Source organism: Macaca fascicularis, chromosome 8 (assembly GCF_037993035.2).
Source record: "Macaca fascicularis isolate 582-1 chromosome 8, T2T-MFA8v1.1".
Lineage (NCBI taxonomy): Eukaryota > Metazoa > Chordata > Mammalia > Primates > Cercopithecidae > Macaca > Macaca fascicularis.
Window position 1 is genome coordinate 44,640,523 of NC_088382.1, and position 9,937 is coordinate 44,650,459.

Below are 9,937 nucleotides of genomic sequence, written 5' to 3' on the forward strand. Positions count from 1 at the left end.
CAAACTGCTTCAAAATCCAGTGACTTGAAACCATATTCTCAGGTTCTCATGGGCTGCAGGTCAGCTGGACATGACAGGTCTAGTTCAGGCTCGGATGGTGGCTTCACTTCAGGATGCAGTGGCTGGGTGGCCACTCTGCCTCTCACTGAGGTTGGTGAGCCATTGGGACCAGCCTCTGCTCCACACATCTCTCACTCTCTTCAGGCCAGCTGACTGCAGCGGGTTCTTCTCATGGTGATGGTAGGGGCAGAAGAGGGCAAATAGACGTGTGCAAAGTCTAGGCTTGGAATAGGCACATGGTCATGTCTGCACCATTCCATTGGCTAAAACCAAAGTAAAAGGGTAGGAAAAATATGCTCCATTCCTTTAGCAGGACAAACTCTAAAGTCACATTGCAAAGAACAAGGACAGAGAAAGGACGTGAAATATTAGGACAAAGAATGCAATCTACCCCAGTACTTATTGAACTGTGTTGAACTCCATTTTTTCATTTAAATTGTAAAATCTATGAATACATAGTTTTCTAAAGTGCATAACAAATTACCACAAATTTAGTGACCTGAATAACAGGTGTTTATTATCTCACAGTTTCCATGAGTCAGGAATTCAATCATGGCTTAGCTGGATTTTTGGTTCATAATCTCATAATGCTGCAATCAGTGTGTTGACTGGATTGTGTTCTCATCTGAAGGTGTAAGTGGGAAGAGAGCCACTTGAAAGCTCCCTTAGGTTGTTGGCAGAATTCATCATGTTTCTGCAGGACTGAGGGTCCTGTCTTCTTGCTGGCTGTTGGCTCAGGGCTGCTCTCATCTCATTAGCACACAACCCTTTCCTTGGATTGTTCACCACATGGCTGTTTGCTCCTTCAAGGCCACCAAGAGAGCCAGATCAAGTCTTCCCAGAGTAATTTCAGGAGTGATATCCCATCACCTCTCCCATATTCTTACAACTAAAAGCAATTCAGAGATCCCACCTATATTCATGCAGCTGGTACTACACAGGTTGTAACATCAGGGAGTGGAGATAATGGGGACCACCTTAGAGTTCTGCCTACACACTGTGATGATAGAAAGAGATGGACTTCATCTGTCCTGGTATTTCAGTATTTCTATGCTTTACACAATACCACAAAGATAGTTTGTGCTCAGTAAATATTTGTTGAAAGGATTAATGAATGAAAAAACACAAATGATGATAGTGGAATAGGACTTAGGTCTAGGTCTTTCAACTCTGACTCTAAAATTCTTCCATTATCTCAGCTACCTTCTCAGCCCACTTTTCTGCTCAGTCCCTCCCTCTCACATCAGGTCTTCATTCCCACAGTCCCAGTGCTTCCTAAGTTTTAACTCCACCACATTGTCTTATCTTTATTTTTTTTATTTTTATTTTTTTGAGACAGAGTCTCGTTCTGTCACCCAGGCTGGAGTGCACTGGTATGATCTCAGCTCACTGCAACCTCTGCCTCCCGGGTTCAAGCAATTCTCCTGCCTCAGCCTCCCAAGTAGCTGGGATTACAGGTGCCTGCCACCATACCTGACTAATTTTTGAATTTTTAGTAGAGACAGGGTCTCACCATGTTGGCCAGGCTGGTCTTGAACTCCTGACCTCAGGTGGTCTACCCACCTCAGCCTCCCAAAGTGCTGGGATTACAGGCGTGAGCCATTGCACCCAGCCCCACATTGTCTTATTTTATCTCTCATTCTCTTCCTCTGTTTCATTCATGCCACCACTATTCCTCTTCTCTCTGTCTTCTCCTCACTTCCAGGCCCACTTCCCACACTTTATATGCTTCCCAGAGCACCAAACTCTTTTAAAGACAATGGGAGAAAGAACAAAATACCTTCCCTATCAGCATAGAGCAAGCACTCAAATAATATGTTTAAATGAGTGAGTGATTGAAAGAATGAATGGAAAATATATTTCCAGAAAGAGAAAGACATCTTATTGTCTTAAATGTGTCTGTCTTTTGATGGACCTGAAGATGGAAATGCCAAATATGAGCAGGGACACCTGGAATGGATCTGTGGTGACCTAATGGAATAGGAAAGCCATCTGTTTCATTTAAATCTTGGGGATTGTGTGTCTGTCTGTCTGTCTATCTGTTGAGACAAAGAGTTAGATAGAATAATAGGAGTTTAATTCACACATATTTGAAAATACAGAGCTCTATTCCTCTGAGTCTCTTAATTTTACATTCTATGTTCAGTGTTTTGCACAAAATGTGGATGTTACACTCAAAAACTATGCACTTTTCCACCCCCCACTTCCACATACCCCATGCCCTTTCCTGACACCCTCCCAAGAGAATCAGACAATCCACTGTAGTGGTTAGTTTTACGTGTCCACTTGATAGAGCCATAGGGTCCCCTGATATTTGGTCAAACATTATTCTGGGTGTTTCTGCTAAGGTGTTTTGAGATTAATGTTTACATCAGGAGACTGAGTAAAGCAGATTGCTCTCCCTAATGTGAGTGATGGGGGCATTATTCAATCAGTTGAAAACCTGAATAGAACAAAATTACTGACCCTTGAGTAAGAGAGAATTCTTCCTGCCTACCAGCCTTTGAACTGGAACTACACCACTGGCTGTTCTAATTCTCAGGCCTTAGGACTTACTGGAGTTAAACCATCAGCTCTCCTGGATCTCCAGCTGGCCTCCTGCAGATTTTGGGACTTGCCAGCCTCCATAATCATGTAAGCCAAATTTTTTTTTTTTTTTTTTGAGATGGAGTTTCACCTCGTCACCCAGGTTGGAGTGCAATGGCACAATCTTGGCTCACTGCAACCTCTGCCTCCTGGGTTCAAGCAATTCTCCTGCCTCAGTCCCCCGAGTAACTGGGATTATAGGTGCCTGCCACCACAGCTGGCTAATTTTTTGTATTTTTAGCAGAAATGGAGTTTCACCATGTTGGCCAGGTTGGTCTCAAATTCCTGACCTCAGGTGATCCACCCACTTCACCCTCCCAAAGTGCTGGGATTACAGGCGTGAGCCACTGTGCCTGGCCTGATTCTTTATAATAAATCTCTCTCTCTCTCTCTCTTCTCTTTTTTTTTCCTCTCTCTCCACACACAAACACACACCCCCACACACACACCATTGCTTCTGCATTTCTGGAGAATGCTAATACAGTGACCTTCTGAACCTGTGGTGAGTCAGGGTGTGGAATGCATGAAATGTGTAAGGTGAATGACTGGCTTTGTGAGTCACATCCCAGGTCAAGGACTGAGCATGATGGGCAGGTCATCACCATCACAAGTCTCCCCCTGTCCAGTCTGTTTGTACTGCCATCAAGGCAAACAAAAATCAGAGGTTCCGATCACTGGGTTGAGCTAAGCACACTGGACACGGGTGAAGTTTACTGGGGGCCAACCTGCTGGATCTCCTATCATCAGCTTTTCTCTGCATATGCAAACTAAAGCTTTATGAAGGAAAAGAGTTCTGGAAGACAGAAAAGCCCTGATGATCTAAATAAATAATATCTAGGCATATAATTGGCACCGTGGCACACTCATTGACAGAGAACAAGCTTGGGGAAGGGGTGTCTTCCTCCCAGCGGTCTCCAGCTGGCCCCCTGAGGCTGTGGCTGCCCCTGAGCCATAGAGGAATACACTCAACCTTACAGCTGGAAGGACCTGGCCCTAATAAAAATGTACCAAAGGCTTGTAGAAGCAAGACCTTTCCCCAGGCTGCAGTTTTCAGAAAGGGCAATGATTTACCTGAGCTTCTGATCAAACCCACAACAATCTGGAGTCCTCAACTGATTCGAAATGAAACTCTATTTCCTTCCTTTGGCTTCATTTCCTTCTGGTCAATATTTGTTCCACCATTTCCAGGCTGAAGATTATTCTTTTTAGTGGAAAAGACATGGTAACTAGGATTTGATGGGCTCTGTGTTCTCTGAGTCAGAAGGTAGAATAGAAAGAGTCATTATACTCACAACAGTTGACATGGGTTCTGGTGCCACTTCATCAATAACTTATCAGAGTTTTAAACGCCTGTGGGTATCTTTCTCTGTTCTGCAAAATGAGACCTTTAGATTGTGTGCTGATTAAGGTTTACAGGCTACAGTGTTGTAACAAAGACAAGCCAAAGTACAGCTGCTTAAATAAGAAGTTTATGCCTCTTTTTCACCAAACTTTCAAGTATTCGGTTGGTGCAAAAGTAACTGTGATTTTTGCCATTAAAAGTGGTTCAGGGATGGTGGGTTAGCTCTACTCAAAAAGGTCCAGGGAGCCAGGCTAGGGGGTCAACATGTGACTTTTGCCTCTGGATCCAAGGCAGCAGAAACAGGGAGAAGGAAGGTCCAGGGATTTCTACTTTAACTAGAAATGTACACATCACTCTGCTCATATCCCACTGGCCGGTGTCATTGCCACGTTGCCACCAACTGCGAAAAAAGGCGGGAAAATTCAGTTTGTAATTGAGCAGTCATGTATCCACCTAAAGTTGGGAATGGGGCAAGGGGGAAGAGAGCTCTATTAGTAAACAAGAAAAGAGAAAAATAAATATGGGGAGCGACTCTACCACTGACAACATGATCTTGAAAGTTCTTTTGGCTCATAAGACAAAAAAGGCTAGGTTCTTCAGCAATTACACAATCTTTCCCCAGCATTGGCTTTATTCTGTTGTCATTTCCTTTTTCCAAATAGTCCATTTTCTTGTTTGACACATTTCACAATCCACAGCTCACTGTGGCCCTGAGTCTCCCTGACCTCATCCACATGAGCTGGCCTTAGCTTCCATCTTTTACAGGATCACTCTTAAAATCTGAACTTATTAGCGGGCTTTGCAGGCAGTTCTGTTGATTCTTAGATGCCTTCACTTAGTCTCTTCCTTGCTACTATTACTGGTTATTAGTTGAATCTTGGAATCTCCTGGGTTATTTTCAGATTTTTTCTCCCAGTAATCTTTCTGAAAGAGGAGACACGTAGGTGGCATTTATTGGTAATGCCCAGATAAATTTCCCTGAGGTTCCTGTACCATAGAGTGCCCCACCCTGGTGGACAGAACCAAGCCTGGGGGAGCAGCCCCCTATATCATTTACCACTACTTTCAGAAGCTGAAAGAGATTAAGGCAAATCAATATCCACAAGGCTTGATTTTCAGTAGACAAACTATTGCCCCATTACTGCTTCCTCGGTCTAGAGTGAAATTTCGACACCAGTATTTCACCTGAAAATGACCATGGCAAGCTCTTCATGTCCCAGTTTTCTTGCCGATGTTTCTCTCTGCTGACCACATCCTCTGTGCACTCTTTACTATGGTCCAGCCTCCTCTGGCCAAAACATCAGCCAGCACTGACAATGCCCTTGACTGTGGTCCTGCAGTGCACTGCCCTGACCCTTGAGCGACCTTCTCCTATTCCTTATTCTGGATTTTGGTTTCTCATGAAGACTCTCATTGTCTAAAGAACAGGAACCTTGCCTGGATGGAAGAAGAGAGAAAACAAAGTGTGCAGGGCTAAGGGAAGAGGGAGGGAGCCAAGGAGAAGACTGAAAAAGAGCAGAGCTTGGCAGGAGCTCCTTCCCCAGGGGCCATGGCTGACAAATTCCCTGAGCCGCAAGCGATGGTAGCCAAGGAAGTGGGTACAGCCAGCTGGCTACGCAGCTCTAGAAAGCCAGAAACTCCAGACTGATGGGTCCTCAAGAGTGCGCTTTGGAAAAGGAAAATGAGATTCCATCAGCGAGACCTAATGAGAAGGCCGCAGCCTCTGGTGAGCAGATGGAGCAGAGAGGAGGAGCTCTGACATTCATCTCTAGAGTGTGGGTGATGTGGGTGAAGAGCACAGCCAGCCACAGGGGCACAGAGTAGGTCAGAACCACAGGACCCCCTGTGCAGGGCTTGGCGAGCTGCCTTTTGGTGGAGAGAGGGCTGGAGAGACCCGGCCAGCCTTGTGGACTCCACAGAGGTAGCTGTTGGTGTGAATCTTTGCCCGGCAACATTTGCTGCTGACCATCCACCTTTTCCAGGTGAGGTAAGGGGGAGATTAGAGCAAAAACAGAAAAGGGGGTGCAGAGGGAATCTTCTTTTTCTCTGTATCAGAGGCTCAAAATGAATAATAATGATGGGTGGACTGAATCTAAAGTCACCCTGGTTTGAGTTTTGCTCAGTCCAAGAAGAAATGATTGTAACAGTTTACATCAGGACATAGAATTGAAATTACTGCTCCCTCTTTCAAATATCAAACCACCCACAGAATCAGTTCCAGGTTTAGCAGGGGAAGGAGAGAGGCAGGACAGCAGTAATCTGGATTGAATGCAGGTTTTATCTTCGCAGAAAGAATAAGCTCTTCTCTTACAGTGCCTTTCATTTAAAGTGCTCTTAAGAGCTGATGAGAATCGAGGTCATCGTAGAACCTCCTCTGTACTCAAGAAAAAGGAGAGGCAGAAATCTCACCCTCCTCCAGTTGACATGTGAGGGAATAGAAGGACCCAGCTGCAAATTGCCCAGAAGGACTGGGACTTAGGGAGAAAGGCTTGGGGACAAGAAGGACATTTAGAAGCACAGTTCTCAGACGGGCTACCTTCCCAGGCTCTGCGCCTCAGACACTCAGAGTTAGGCAAGTTCCATTTTCCAATATTATAGAACTTTTAACTTTTCTCACTGATTCCAGGGCTCCTCAACACCCTGGAGAAGCCCCATGACACAAATCTATGTCTTTGGGGATCAGAGATATTACCAGGTTTCCCAGAAGTCAAGATGGATCTCAAGACCGGGCACAGTGGCTCACGTCTGTAATCCCAGCACTTTGGGAGGATGGATCACCCAGACACATGGATCACTTAAGGTCAGGAGTTCAAGACCAGCCCATCCCTATTAAAAATACAAAAATTAGCCAGGCGTGGTGGTGCACGCCCGTAGTCCCAGCTACTAGGGAGCCTGAAGCAGGAGAATTGCTTGAACCCAGGAGGCGGAGGTTGCAGTGTGCCGAGATCACACCACACTGCACTCCAGCCTGGATGACAGAGAGGGACTCCATTTTTTAAAAAAAGAAAGATGGGTCTCAAGACATTTAAGCAGATTCCACAGTGAGCTTTCCTGCCTACAACCCCACCTCTACCACAAACATTTTACAGGTGAAGCCAGACTACAATTTAGTTTTAAATTGGCTGCCTTGAAGAAGAAATATTTTCCAAACGGAAAGTCCAACCAATGTTATGTTTGGGAGAATCACAGATGAAGACAAGAAGTTGTCTTCCACGTGCGTGTCTTGGGGTGACAGCCGGGGAGGGGTTATGGGCTGACTGGATGTGAATTTTAAGCCTTTGGTGGAACTTGATAAACAGTATGAATTTAGTCCATAAATCTGGGGCACAAGAAACAACCCATTTCTTTGTTTTTCTAAGTGAGCTTAAACCTGGCTCAGCCTCTTAAGTCACTTTTAATTTCTTTTGGGTCATAAAAAATATCCTGGGGTTTACGCAATTCAGGAAACTTGGGGAAGGGCTGCCTTTCTTCAGTACCTTGTACTCATTACTTTGATGCTCAATGGGAAGACTCTGCGGCTTCAAGTATCCTCCTTCCAAGCCAAGAAGGGAGGTAGTGGTTCCTGTTCAAGCCACAGACATCTCCACACTCATCCTATCCAAGGTCCTGCAACCTCCAGCCCACTGTACAGAGGCAGAGTACACACAGATCTCCACTCACAAAGAGCCCGGCACCACTTCAGCCTCCTGTGCAGGCATCTCACTCTTTCTCAGGTTGGATCTCCCTTCTCCTTCAACCTGAAAGTCCTCCAGTTCTTGGATAAACCAGCTCCTCCCCCAAACAAGCCTATACTTGTTTCTCCCCTGGGGCAAGGGAAGTCCAGCTCTTGGAACACAGAGTCCTGGCTGTCCTTGAAAGGAGGTCGGAAATGCTGCTCATTCCTTCAGAAGGCTTAAAGTTTGGAAAACGAGAGAGAGTGAATTCCTCAGTCAGGATCTACTGTATGGGGGAGCCACTCAGCCAACCTTCACCCCCGTCAGTGATTTCGTAGCTGGACCAGACCAATATGGTTCAACTTCTATGTAACGAAGTTCCGAGCTGTTTTTTTTTTCAGTTCCATGGACCCTAACCTGAGCGTGCCCAGATGAACCAAGCAGGCAGCCACCCGGGGAACCTAAGTCCTGGAGTTGGGGAATGGGGACTGAATTGAGGCGTGAATCCAACATGGCAGGATCCAGGATCCAATCAGATTGAACTCTGGTGTCACCCCATGGCAGGATCTAGTCAGATCAGGCCTCCTGGCATCACCTCATTGCAAGATCCAATCAGATCACACCTCATTACCCTATGCTTATAAAACTTGACCCAGCCCTCAACTGGAGAGACACTGCTTTGGGAACCATACCTGGGGTTCTCCTTACTTGTTACAAGTAATAACATCCCCTTGCTAAATCTTCCTTGGTTGTGGTCATTGGGTTGACACCCACCAAACAACTGAACCCATCCGTTGTGTGGATGATAATTTCTCAGACTCCTGTGTAATGATCAGGGAGGAGGAAGCCCAGGATCCAGGCTCTATTCTCTTTCCTAGATTCTCTGCATAAAGGTACCTGACCAAGTGGAGGCTGAACATGGGTTCCTGACCAAGTGGGGCTGATCAGGGCTCCTCTCCCAAGTCCTGTGTCCTGCTGTGAACCTGTTGACTTGGAGGAGGCACCTTTTGCTAATTCATGCAAAGGCACCACATGGCCTAGGGGTGGTCTTGTACCTATAAATCTGCATGCCCCTCAGGCATCAACTTGGAAGTACCACTCTGTCCTGTGAGATTCACATTTAGCCCAGGAGTACCATGATGAAGGGAGAAAATGGGAAGTGGCCTGCCCCACACTGGGAACCATTGCCCAGCCATGTGACAGAGTGGAAGATCACCCAGCATGCTTGAGGGATGTGACCCAGCTCAGCTTACCTCTGTGGTAGGTCATGCCAGGCCGAAGCAAAAAAATTCTTCCTTGGGACAGGCTCTTCCTGGAAACCCTCTCCTCCAGCTGGGGAAACATGCTCAGCCTACTGGAAAAAAATGCAACAGGAGTTGGGAAACATGGATTGTTATTCCTTTAAATCACCTTGTGAAAATGATTTATCTTCTCTGGTCCTTGGTTTCCCCATCACCAGGATACCAGATCCTGCATAGGTTGGTTAGAGGATCACATTAAATCAAAGGATAAAACTGATAGGAAAAGCACAAAGAACTCCACAAATACAAAATAGAGAGGAGTGGGAGTACTGCCATATGCAGGGGACCTTTCCTTCTCTTTCAAATCAGATCTGTGCTCCTGTATCAGACCCTGAACAAACATAGAGTGTAGGAGTCCATAAGGAAGTCAGGACATCATAGAAACATTTTTTGATACAGAACGAAATGTCTCCTATGTCAGAAGAGGACACATGACCTTCCTCAGTCTTTCCAAACTCCCAACCACAGTCTCCAGGAGCTGGAAAAGAATTTGCCTACCCTAGTTTGGGTCAGGTGATGTTCCTTGTCCCACCCCTCGAAGCCACGCAGAGACAGCAGCCCACCGGGGGCTGATTCTCTTGAAACCTTCATCCTTTCCTGGTCACGTCCAGCCACGCACCCAGCTCTGGGAAAGAAAAGGGATGGGGGTGGCATTGGCACAAGAGGTCTGGAGGCAGGAGGAGGGGACAGTGAATCCTCAGTCCCCTTACCAGAGCAGACTTGGACCCTAAAAATAGTTTCATGATGTCAACCAGAACAAAGCCTTCTTTGGCTCCAGGAGTAAAACTTCTCAGTCTGGAATTCAACCGAAGGCTTTGTTACAAATACTTTACATGACAGAACCTATTAATATCTCCAGCTAATTGCTCCCAGTTTTGTAATCTCTGTGGTGAAAATTCCAGGCAGGTCAATGAAAGGGAGTGGATTTGTTTGATTGGGGGCCTCCCAAGTTCATATAAACTAAGTCATGTTGGCATTTTAGCCACCTGAGAAGC

At 46.0% G+C, this 9,937-nt stretch overlaps 1 long non-coding RNA gene across 5 annotated transcripts in view; it reads right to left on the bottom strand.

Moving 5' to 3' along the window:
* Window positions 1–9,581, bottom strand: part of LOC135964722 (uncharacterized) — a 68,110-nt gene extending 58,529 nt beyond the window's left edge. For 3 of the 5 annotated variants that reach the window (XR_010577265.2, XR_010577264.2, XR_010577262.2), the window contains exons 1-2: window positions 9,441–9,581; window positions 8,895–8,995 (exon numbers count right to left, since the gene is read on the bottom strand). This is a non-coding gene — a long non-coding RNA (uncharacterized lncRNA). Of the gene's footprint in view, window positions 1–2,871; window positions 4,913–8,894; window positions 8,996–9,440 lie in introns of those variants that run through there. The other 2 variants (XR_010577263.2, XR_010577261.2) reach the window with 2 other exon arrangements.
* Between the last annotated feature and the right edge of the window lie 356 nt (window positions 9,582–9,937).